Source organism: Vulpes vulpes, chromosome 9, assembly GCF_048418805.1.
Source record: "Vulpes vulpes isolate BD-2025 chromosome 9, VulVul3, whole genome shotgun sequence".
Lineage (NCBI taxonomy): Eukaryota > Metazoa > Chordata > Mammalia > Carnivora > Canidae > Vulpes > Vulpes vulpes.
Window position 1 is genome coordinate 1,804,394 of NC_132788.1, and position 11,696 is coordinate 1,816,089.

Below are 11,696 nucleotides of genomic sequence, written 5' to 3' on the forward strand. Positions count from 1 at the left end.
TAACCTACCTCGTGGTCGCTGGGGTCGCACAGCAGTTTGGGGGACTTGGGTTCTCACGGGCGTTTGTGCGGGGTGCCTACCTGCAGAACACGGGCACCGGCCGCTCCTCGCCCAGGGCCTCGCGGCCCCCCAGCCCCTGCTCGGGCTTAGCCACAGTAAGACGGGGGGACCTGCAGGTGCACAGACCGCAGAGGGACCTGCACTGTCCCTTCCCATCCCCCTGTCACCCCTCATGTGCCCTCGTCTCCGCTGCGCTTTGTGCAAACGCCCTGCGGCTCCTCTCCTGCCCAGCCCTGCCCCCACCTCCCGTGAGCCCGGGGACCCGCGGGGCTGTAGGTCCCTCACCTCCATCGGGCCTGAGCATCATACCATGGAGCTTCCGGAGGCGCAGCCCTCTTGCTCTGCAGGGAGGGTCACCGAGGCTCGGAAGGGCAGCAGCTGCGCCCTGACGTGGACACCGTGCGCCACAGTGCTGTCGTCCCGGCCACGTCCTTGGGCAGCACGGTCGCCTCTGGGGTCTCGGGGTCCCACACGGGCCCCGCCGGCCTCACTGAGCGAAGTTCCCGAGCTCCCGGACGCCAGGTGGACTTCCGCAGGCCTCAGTGGGCGTCCAGGCCGAGCTGGGGAGACGGCGGGCTCCCTGGTGAGGGCAGTGCCACGCTGGGCCCCCACTCTGGGCCTCTGGCTTCCACGGACGGCGGCGTGGGGGTGAGGGCCTGTTCCGTCAGGACACAGCTGCCACCTGCACGGATCACCCTCGCCCCCCACCGGCTGGGGACCTGTGATGCCCAGAATCTCTCCCAAACTGGCCCCGAGCAAATGGACCGCAGCCGGCGGCCTCCAGGACCCGCGCGGCCTCCTCCTCCGCCCGCCGCTGCGGTGTTGGGGGTACGTGTCCCCCTCTGGCGAGCGGGGCCACAGCTCCGTGTGATCTGCCCTCCGCCGTCGTTACCTTGTTTTCCTTCCCTGCGGGTATGAGGCCATCTGTCCCCTTCCCCGTGGCACACTGCGTGCCCTGTGTCCCTCTGTCACTTCCAGCGCCAGCCACCGCCTTCCTCACCGAGGCTGCACCGGGGGCATCATGGGGCAGCGTTATTGGGCAGGACTGAGAGCCGAGGAGAAGCCTCCAGAAATGGTACCAGCCCACCGGCTGGCGCCCGGCGGGGAGGTCACCACAATTGTCCATCCTGATTGTGTTCAGAATCGTGATGACAGGTGCCGCCGCCGCTGCTGGGACCCTGCGTTGCTCCTCCCCGGGGCTGCAGCCTCAGCGAGCGGAGGCACGATGGGCGCTGGACGCCGTGTGTGTGTGTGAGTGAGTGTGTGAGTGTGTGGGGCAGCCCAGGTGGGAAGGGCCCGGGGGGCATCAGGGAGGGCTTCACAGAGGAGGTGTCCTCAGAGGGGCTGTAGAGGAGGAGAAGGAGGTACTGGGGGGCCCCCATGCGGGATGGGGGTGTCCCGGGGCCATGTCTCCGGTTTGCAGCAGCGGGAGCCCCCCTGTAAGACTCTCTAGGGGTGAGGAGGGCAGGGCAGGGCTGGGGACACGTCATCTCGTCGTGGACGCGTCTTCAAACAGGGCTGGAGGTGCAGCTCGGGGGCGGGCGCGGGCGGCTCTCCCGTCTGGGGTCTGGTCCTAGTTTAAAACTTCTGGAAAAACGGGGGTGCAGGATACACACAGCTGCTTGTGTCATTTCACATTTGTTCCCAGGTCCCGGCAGGACATCTCCAGGTCCCAGTCCCGCTCGGAGCCCGCAGGCAACTGTCTGGTGTCACCAGGGGCAGCGGCCACCCTTTTTCTTTTTTTTTTTTTTTTTAAGATTTTATGTATTTATCCATGAGAGACACAGAGAGAGGCAGAGACACAGGCAGAGGGAGGCGCAGGCTCCACGCAGGGAGCCCCATGTGGGACTCGATCCCAGGACCCCGGGGTCACACCCTGGGCCAAAGGCAGGTGCTAAACCGCTGCGCCCCTCAGGGCTGCCCAGCAGCCGCCATCCTACGCCCATTGCCCCCCCGCCCCCGGCACCGGGGTGCCCCTGGAGTCCACCTGGGCTCGTCCTCCCCCTGCCCGACCTCCCGTGCTGCTGCTCCCACCTGCTCCTCAGCGGTTCCCTGTGTCCTTGTCTGTCACTTGATCATCTCTAGTCAGAGTCCCCTGAACTGAACTGAGAATGTGGAGCAGATGCCTTCTAAAAATTGCCTTTACCCTGTCGTGAGCAGTGACTCCGTACTATATATACGTGCACACACGTGCGCACTCGCACACATGATTTTTCAGGGAGCCCTTCCTTGCATCTGGAGGTGACACGCTCAGGCACGCTGCCGAACCCCGAGGAAGCGCTGCCCCAGGCCGGGGGTGACGGCTCTCTCCCCCACGCATCCCTGGAAGGGGTTAACGTGCACCAGCCCCAGCCCCATTCCTTGTCCTAGTCCCAGCCCCAGCTTCAGCCCCATTCCCTGCCACAGGCCCTGCCCCATTCCCTGCCCCAGCCCCAGGCCCTGCCCCAGCCCCAGGCCCTGCCCCAGCCCCATTCCCTGCCCCAGCCCCAGCCCCTGACACAGGCCTTGCCCCAGCCCCATTCCCAGCACCAGCACCAGCCCCTGCCCCATTCCCATTACCTGCCCCAGCCCCAGGCCCTGCCCCAGCCCCAGCCCCATTCCCGGCCTCAGCCCTATTCCTTGACCCAGCCCCATCCCCTGCTCCAGCACCTGCCCCTGCCCCAGCCCCAGCCCCAGGCCCTGCCCCATTCCCCAGCCCCAGCCCCTGCCCCAGGCCCAGCCCCAGGCCCAGCCCCATTCCCTGCCCTATCCCCTGCCCCAGCCCCAGCCCCAGGCCCAGCCCCATTCCCTGCCCTATCCCCTGCCCCAGCCCCTGCCCCAGCCCCAGCCCCAGCCCCATTCCCTGCCCCAGGCCCAGGCCCAGCCCCATTCCCTGCCCTATCCCCTGTCCCAGCCCCTGCCCCAGCCCCTGCCCCAGCCCCATTCCCTGCCCCAGGCCTAGCCCCTGCCCCATTCCCAGCCCCATCCCCTGCCCCAGCCCCAGCCCTTGCCCTAGCCCCTGCCCCTGCCCCAGCCCCATTCCCAGCCCCTGCCTTAGTCCCAGCCCCAGCCCCAGGCCCTGCCCCAGCCCCATTCCTTGCCCCTGCGCCAGCCCCATTCCTTGCCCTTGCCCCAGCCCCTGTCCCAGCCCCTGCCCCAGCCCCAGTCCCATCCCCTGCCCCAGCCCCAGCCCCAGCCCCAGCCCCAGCCCCTGCCCTAGCCCCTGCCCCAGCCCCATTCCCAGCCCCAGCCCCAGCCCCTGCCCTAGTCCCAGTCCCAGCCCCAGCCCCAGGCCCTGCCCCAGCCCCAGGCCCTGCCCCAGCCCCATTCCTTGCCCCTGCGCCAGCCCCAGCCCCTGCCCCAACCCCTGCCCCAGCCCCATTCCCTGCCCTTGCCCCATCCCCTGTCCCAGCCCCAGCCCCAGCCCCAGCCCCATGCCCAGCCCCAGGCCCTGCCCCAGCCTCAGGCCCTGCCCCAGCCCCATTCCCTGCCCCAGCCCCATTCCCTGCCCCAGCCCTAGCCCCTGCCCCAGCCCCAGCCCCTGCCCCTGCCCCTGCCCCAGCCCCAGGCCCAGCCCCAGCCCCAGCCCCAGGCCCAGCCAGGACGGCATCCCCCACCTCCCAGCCATCCCACAGGAAGAATGGGATCCACTCCTGAATAGCTTGAAAATGTACAATGACCCTCTTTCCAGAAACAGCAAGTAAAGTCCTAGAAGCCCTGGGTCACTTCCACGGCAGCCCCTCCTCCTGCCAGCTGCCCACCCCAGGAGGCACCTCCAGCCTCCAGCCTCCCAGGTCCCTCCGGGCGGTCCTGCCGTGGGTGTAGATGTGAGGCGGTTGACGTGGCCGGGAAAGTGGCTCATGCCCCGTAGTGTGGCCGTGGCGGGAGTCTCAGGCCGCAGCCCCCCCCCCGCCCCCCCATCGGAAGCTGCCTCTTGAGGCGGGGAAGGGATAGTCAGGCAGTGGGAAGAGGGCCACCTGCTCCTGGTTCCTTTTTTCTCTTTGTGCCTCTGGTGTCTCACCGCAGCGATCCCGTCCGCGGACGCCAGAAACCCGTCTGGTGCCACCAGCCTCTGGGGGCCGCGGTCCAGGGCCCCGGTTTGGCTCCCGGCGCTTCCGGGGCAGCGGGCAGACTCAGGTGCCCGCCTCTTTCCCGCGCACCGTCTTCCCGGCGGGGAAACGCAGACCGCGGGGGGCCTTTGCTGCCCGGAGCGAGCGATGCCCGATGCCCGTGGGCTCAGGAGGCGGCTGCGGACCTAGGGGCCGGGCGGGCGGAGGAGCCTCCGGCATCGGGGGAGGTGAGGTGCCAGGCGGGGGGGGGTTTCCACCCAGTCTCCTCTTCGCTGAGTCGGCGCCACGTGTCAGACAACGTGTCAGACCCCGTGGTCCATGTGTCGGTTGGGGCACGTGTCAGGCCACTGGGGTGGGGTTGTCTGTGGAGGCCGAGAAAAATAAGGGCCATCCCACCTGTTAGCATTAGCCCAAGTGCAGCCATCTCAGGCCCCTGGGAAGAAGAGCTGAGCTTGACGGGGAAACTGCAGAAAGTCCTCAATGTCCTGGCAGGGAATCCCGGATCAGAAAGACAACAGAGCCCACGCCCGCGGTAGAAAGTCCCATATTAGAAGGAGGGCAGAGCTCAATGCCCTTAAGCCCCACATCAGAATGTAAACAGAACTTGAGAAATTCCTCCCCCACTTCTGAAAATCCCCTAGACCAGCCTATAAAAAACCCAGCTGTAACCCACTTCGGGGTCCAGGTCCCTGCCCCGCTGTGTCGGGTACACTTGGACCCAAGCTCGAGCTGGCTAATAAACCCTGGTGCGCTTGCATCGGTGTTGGCTCCTTGGTGGATTCTTGGATTCGCGATCTTGGGCACAACATTGTCATCATCAGACTAGAGGACGATGCGGGGAGGTGTCAGCAAAACGAGCCCCGCTGTGACGGTGCCGCTTCCGAGGGGAGCGGGACTAAGGGGGAGCACCCGGGCCTGGGTTTCCTCTGTGGGGCGAAGGGTGCGCTCTTCCGAGTGTCACCTTGGAAGGACTCAGACACCACACACTTCTTAGCTCACGGGGACGTCTTCTGCCTAAGAGGCCCGTGTTTCTCATGCACCACTTGTAGGTACTCAGGGCTTCTGGATCCATGTCCTGGTCCCTCCCCGTCACATGATGCTGTGGCCTGAAGTTTTCTGTATTCGTTCCTGGGGTTTATCTCCTCTGACCTCAGTTCAGGGAAGGAGGCAGGGGGAGAATGTCAGCTTCTTTTTCCAAAGACGGAAATTGATGTTTAGGCAGGTGAAGTGCTTCCCGCAGGGGTCACGGCTAGTGACCGCCCGGACTTGGGCCTCAGCTCGGGACTCTCCAACCAGGGAGGGCTGGTGAGGGGCAGGGCTTCCCCTATTGGAACACCTTCTCAGCAGGAATTTTTTTTTCAGCAGGAATTTTAATTCCCCTCCCCCCCACCCCAGGAGAATTTATTTTGTCCCTCACTCTTCCCAAAAAGCCAGGGCCGGCCGCTTCAGTGCCCGGCTGCTTACTGATCATCTGGGGACTCAACGGCGACGTCCTACCTCTTTGGCCAACAGGCGAATCGTCGCTGTGCCTTCCCTGACTCCTGAGGTGTGGGGGAGCCTGTTGGGAGGAAAGATTCGTTCTCTTAATGGGAAAAGAGATAAATGAAATGAGGACTTTGATTATCTGAGACAACATCAGCAGACTCCATGCTCTCCACAGGGAGTTAGAGCAAAAGCTAATTGTTTACTCAGGAAATGCAAAGAATGAAAAGAGAAGAGATAAGGCAAAGTGGTAGTTGATCCAAAGACAGATCTTAGATATACTTTTTTATTATTGATATATATATATTTAGCTTTTTATTGTGTAAAATTTCAAACATATACAAAAACCCCATAGACTACTATAATGTGCCCTCTCATGTACCCAACACTCAGCTCCAAGTATTGGCTCATGGCCAATTTTTTTTTTTTTTATTCCAAACCTCCTCCGGCTTCCTCCTTCCTCCTTATTATTTAGAAGCAAATCTAAGACATTATAAAGTATCTTTTGTAAATGTCTCTGCATGTATTTCTAGAAGATAAGAAGTCATATTTTCAGGCTCAATAATGGTTTTGTGGTTACATTAAAAAATTTCTTAATATCAAATATCAAGTCAGTGTTCAAATGTTCAGTTGCCTCACAAAATGTCAATTTATTCTTTTTACATATTGTTTAAATCAGAATCCAGATAAGGTTAACACGATGTGATTGGTTGATGCTTTTTAAGTCTGTTTCAATCCGTAGATTTCCCTTCCATGTATTTTTTCTCTGCAATTTATCTGTGAAAGAAGCATTCCTGACATATTTCATTTTTTTTTTTTTGTATTCATTGTTAAATTTCAAGTTAAAGAAGAAAGCAAAGAAAAAGTCTGCATCCAGTGTAACTCTTCCGGGCTTTTGATAAACGTGGTTTCTTATGACTTATCAAAATGAGATAAGAGAAGAGAAATTTGGGATGTGTACACTCTGGTCCTTTTTTTGTTCTGGGCTGCCGCTCATATTTCAACTCTCTGTGACTGTCTGAAGAATGGGTTGAGACTTAAGCAATTCCCAACTTCTCACAAGAGTTTCTGAAGATGGAAGACAGAAATGTCAAGCTTGGAGGAGAGCCAGGAAGGTGCTTCAGGAAGTCAAAGTGTGTTCAGGAAGCAACACTGACTGAGCACCAGCTCTGTGCCAGGAATTGGGCTTAGTCCAAAATGGGTTATCACTTGGATTTATTGTTCCGCTTTTAACAGAACAAAATCATATAATCTAAAACTTTCTTTAAATCATCACAAAGGGGATCCCTGGGTGGCGCAGCGGTTTGGCGCCTGCCTTTGGCCCAGGGCGCGATCCTGGAGACCCGGGATCGAATCCCACGTCGGACTCCCGGTGCATGGAGTCTGCTTCTCCCTCTGCCTGTGTCTCTGCCTCTCTCTCTCTCCCTGTGTGACTATCATAAATAAATAAATAAAAATTTAAAAAAAAAATAAATCATCACAAAGAATTCGCCCTGCTTCCTAAAGCTCCACAGGAAAAGGCTGGAAAGGCGTTATTTGCTTTACCTCTAGTACCTTGAGATTAGGCTTGACAAATACTTGCCATTCATGGTCTAGTAAGTCACTAGCTTGGGAAGAAAGGAAGAAGAAATGAAGTTCATTTTCATCACCCCTCTGTGCCAAAATAGGCCTGAAAAGGTCAAAGGAGAGACGTCCACTTTCTATAATGGTAAACTACATTCACCACTGCCACTGAGAATCATTCGTAAAGATCTGGATAAGACACATTTAAAAAATCAGTTTAGAGATACCAGATTGCTGCCAAGGCACGGTGTAACCAAGAAGTCAAGGTCCTGGACAGAAGAAAACCCCACAGAAATAAGCCCAACACTTGGCTCTTCTTCTTTTTAGGCATTCACTAACACTGGCCCCAAAGACTGACAGCTGAGCAGAATGCCCCACTGAGTGGCTGAAGCATCAGAAAACCCCACAAGCTGGGGTAATAAATGGAGTGATGTGTCTCCTAGAGAGGATCGGTGTGGCTAAAACCTCAGCTGATGCTGAAGCTGATAGGTCCACCTTTCCAGAGACCCACTCAGCTCACCTCCAAGTGGGGTTAGTCAAAATTCCCTCCCCATTAACCAATCACCAGAAGCCAACAACTATCTCTTTGGAGGAAAATAATGTAATCCAGAATCTCAAACTAGGCCTCAAATATTTCAAATATAATGTCAAATGCTGAATCAAAAATTACCAGACATGCCAGAGACAATGCTAAATGACTACAAGCCAAGCGATAAAAACAACCTATAGAAGCAGATCTAGAGAAGATACAGTTATAGGCACTATGACACACTTTTTTTTTTTTTTTTTAATGAGAAAGAATAAAACAGAAGTGCTGGGACTGGAAAATAAAATCACTAAATTGAATAATCTTTCAATGAATTTAATAGCAAATCAGACACGATGAAAGAAATTAGTGAACTGGAAGATGGACCCATAGAAAACAGCTAGAACAAGGCACTGAGAGGCAAAAGGATGACAAATGCAGAAAAAGCACATATGGAGATGGTGACAAAGTCAAATGCACTTGCAGCCAGAGTCCCAGAGGAGAGAGGATAGAGCAGAACAGCTTTACAGACACACTGCAGAGAATTTCCCAAACACTAAAAGCATCAATGTTAAAACCAACCAATGTTACAAATCCCAAGTAGAACAAATAAAAAAGAAAGTCACAGCTACGCATATGTAGCAGAACTTTTAAAAACCAAGGACAACAAGAAAATATTAAAAGAAACTTAGGTCGCTTCACACCCATGAGGGTGGCTACTATTTTAAAAGATACTCCCCCAAAAAACAGAAAATAACAATTTGGGGTGAGGATGTGGAGAAATTGGAACCCTCAAGCATGGAGAGTTGGAAAGTGAAATGGTGCAGCAGCTCTGGAAGACAGTCTGGCAGTTTCCCCCCAAAGTTACGTACACATTCACCATATGACCCAGCAATCCCACTCCTTGGTACATAACTCAAAGCATTAAAAGCAGGATCACAAAGAGATACTTGTGCATCCATGCTCATAGCAGCATTACTCGCGATAGCTAAGACATGAAACCCAGGTATCCACCGACGGATGAGTGGAAAAGGGAAGCACAGTATATAAATACAATGGAGTAGTATTCAGCTCTGAAAAGGAGGGACGTTCTGACAGACCCTGCAGCATGTTTGGACCATGAGGACATTAAACTGAGTGTAACAAGACAGACACAAAAGGAAAAATATTGGATGAATCTATGTATATGAGGCACTGGGGGAGACAAATTCATAGAAACAGAAAGCGGGATGGGGGGTGCCAGGGGCTGGGCAGGATGATAAGAAGCTGGTGTTCAGGGAGGTTTCAGTTTTGCAGATGAACATCCCCAGGAGACAGGGGAAGGCGATGCTGCCCAACAGCATGAATGTATTTCCTACGGCTGCATGACACGCTTCAAAACCGGTAAGATGGCAAATTTTATGTTATGTGTACTTTACTCCAATTTTTTTAAAAAACGAGGAAAACAAGAAACTGTTGGTGGTAGTGAGGAAGATACATTATTTTCAAAGAGCTAAACCTGACAGCTGCTTTCGCAACAGGAAAAAAAATAATAGAAGTCAGAAGACAATTGAATGCCATCTTTCATGTTCTAATAGAAAATAATTGCCAACTTAGAATCCTGTGCTCAGTGAAAACATCCTCTAAAAATAAAGGTAAAGCAGAGACATCTTCAAATAAAGTCTAAGAGAACTTGTGATCAAAACACATGAATGAAGGATAATGTAAAAGAGAATCCTTCCCGTAGAAGGAAATGATCCCAGATGGAAGCACGGAAATGAAGGAAGGAATAAAAGTATAAACGCAAGAGTCAGTCTGAGTGCTGCTTGTTTACGACAACACTAATCATTTCCTGCGAGATTAAAGTAGATGTAGAATTAAAATAAGGAAGCAAATGGAATCTGAGAATTGTCAGGTCTTTGCATTGTGTTGAAAATGATTATTTATTTTAGAATTTTGCAAGTGAAGGCTCCATTTGCTAAACCCTAAGATAAACCCTGAGATAAAAGAAGAGTAAAGGGGTGTATGCTAAGGAGCTGATGGAAGAAAGAATGAAATTATAAAGAAAATTAACACTAAGGTGAGAGAGAAGAGAAAAGGTACAAAAGGTGAAGAAAATGGAAACCAATCAATAGGGGCACCTGAGCGGCTCAGTGGTTGAGCATCTGCCCTGGCTCAGATTGTGACCTCAGGGTCCTGAGATCGAGTTCTCCCTGCAGGGAGCCTGCTTCTCCCTCTGCCTGTGTCTCTGCTTCTTTCTCGTGTGTCTCTCATGAATAAATAAATAAAATCTTAAAAAAAGAAACAAAACAATAGGACAGTCATTTTAAAGATCAGAGAGTGGGGCACAATATTTGCAATACACATAACCCATGACTCAAATCCAGAGCGTGTAAAGTACTCCTTTACACCAATAAGAAAAAGTCAGAAAGCCCAACAGAAAAATGGGTGAGATGCTTGAATCGGCTACGCACAGCAGGGCACCCAGATCACCACAAACAAGGAACGTGCTCTGCCTCAACCGCAGGGACACACAAAGCCAGACCACCGTGTGACGGAGCGGCAAATGAGAAGTGGCACGTACCAGAGTTGGCAGGGATGTGGAGCACATGTTAGCACGCGTGCTCTACAAAGCATCAGTGGGTCCCTGCTGCAGGGGGATGTGCTCCTGCCCTGTACCCCAGAAATTATTTTCCTGGGTGGACACCCGATGGAAACTCTCACATGTGTGCACACAGACACCCGCACTAGGAAGAAACAGCCGCCAACAGAAGAATGGACGCACTGTGACATCTCGATAAGTTGCAGAAAGCAGCACAAGTGAATAAACTGCGGGTGTACAACCTGCCAGGACGGAATCTTACAGACCGAGTGGTGAGCAGAAGACGTCAGACCCGAAAGAATAGACCCCGTACCTTCGCATTCATGGAAATCACTCCTTAGGCAGACGTTAGAGATACGGTCAAGGTCGCAAGGATCGTTTCTCCTGGGAAGGAGGGACTGGAGGGGCCTCTGGATTGCCAGTCACAGCCTGTTTGTTTATCTGGACGTGGTTGCCAGAGGTATAGGTTCGCTGTGTGCAAAATCCACCCCGCCGCACGCCTCTGATTTGGTACTTTTCCATGTGGAAGTTAAACTTCAATAAAAGAGCGTGTTTAAAATAATAAAAGAGGCCAAGGGCCATTTGGGGGTTACAGTTATGTAACTGCAGATATTCCAGGAAACGGGTGATTAAGAGCATGGTCTAGAGACAAGATGATGTCATGCCATTAGCACAGGGCTCGGGGAAACGCAGTGATGTGAAGAGGGGGGTAATGTTGCAAGCCTGGGGCGGGGGGGGGGGGGTGCTGCTGGTGCACTTGGCCGTGGGGCCGGAGGGGGCGGTGGGGCACATCAGCAGGGAGAGCGTGGCCCCTGCTTGTCCCTGGGCTGGCCCGTTGCAGGGTATCGCCTCCTCGAACCCTGACTTGGCCACGTCGTGTGTTTGCCTAGACTGGCTGGTCACACTAAGCTGACCAAGTGACCCCATCCAGTTCCTGACCCAGGGGCCCGTATAAACCCACATCACGGTCTTCAGGCATGGAAACGCCCCCCAAGGTACGCAGCCCACGACCGACGTGGACGGGGGTGAGACCCTGCAGCAGACGCGTGTGGGCTGTCGCCGGGGGAGGTGAGGTGCCGAGCTGGGCTGAGCTGGGCAGGGCACGCCAGGCTCCCGCACCCAGACTCACCTTTCCGACAGGTCACCCTTGCTACACAAAGGAGCAGGGAGGGACTGACGGACGGACGCGTGGCCTCCGCTCCCTGCTGTGGGGCTCCCTCCTGGGGGAAGGTGGCATCGCGGCGGGGAAGGAAGCCGCCCTGGCCCTCCCGTCTGTTACCTGTGGCAGCCCTGCTGGGGGAACCGTGGGGAGAGGCGACTGCTTTCACCGCTGCTCAAGGCAGGGGCTCCCGGGCCCCGGAAAGACGGGGTCAGCCGGTCACCATGGGGCACCGGGCGGGTGCGGGGACTGCAGGCCACCCACTGGGTCAGCCAC

At 55.1% G+C, this 11,696-nt stretch overlaps 1 long non-coding RNA gene across 1 annotated transcript; it reads right to left on the minus strand.

The window, feature by feature from the left end:
- Positions 1-3,699: 3,699 nt before the first annotated feature.
- Positions 3,700-10,700, minus strand: LOC140594045 (uncharacterized). The gene is made up of 3 exons (XR_011994575.1): positions 10,575-10,700; positions 5,607-5,667; positions 3,700-5,258 (listed from the first exon to the last, which is right to left on the minus strand). It is a non-coding gene; the product is annotated as an uncharacterized lncRNA (long non-coding RNA).
- Positions 10,701-11,696: the final 996 nt, after the last annotated feature.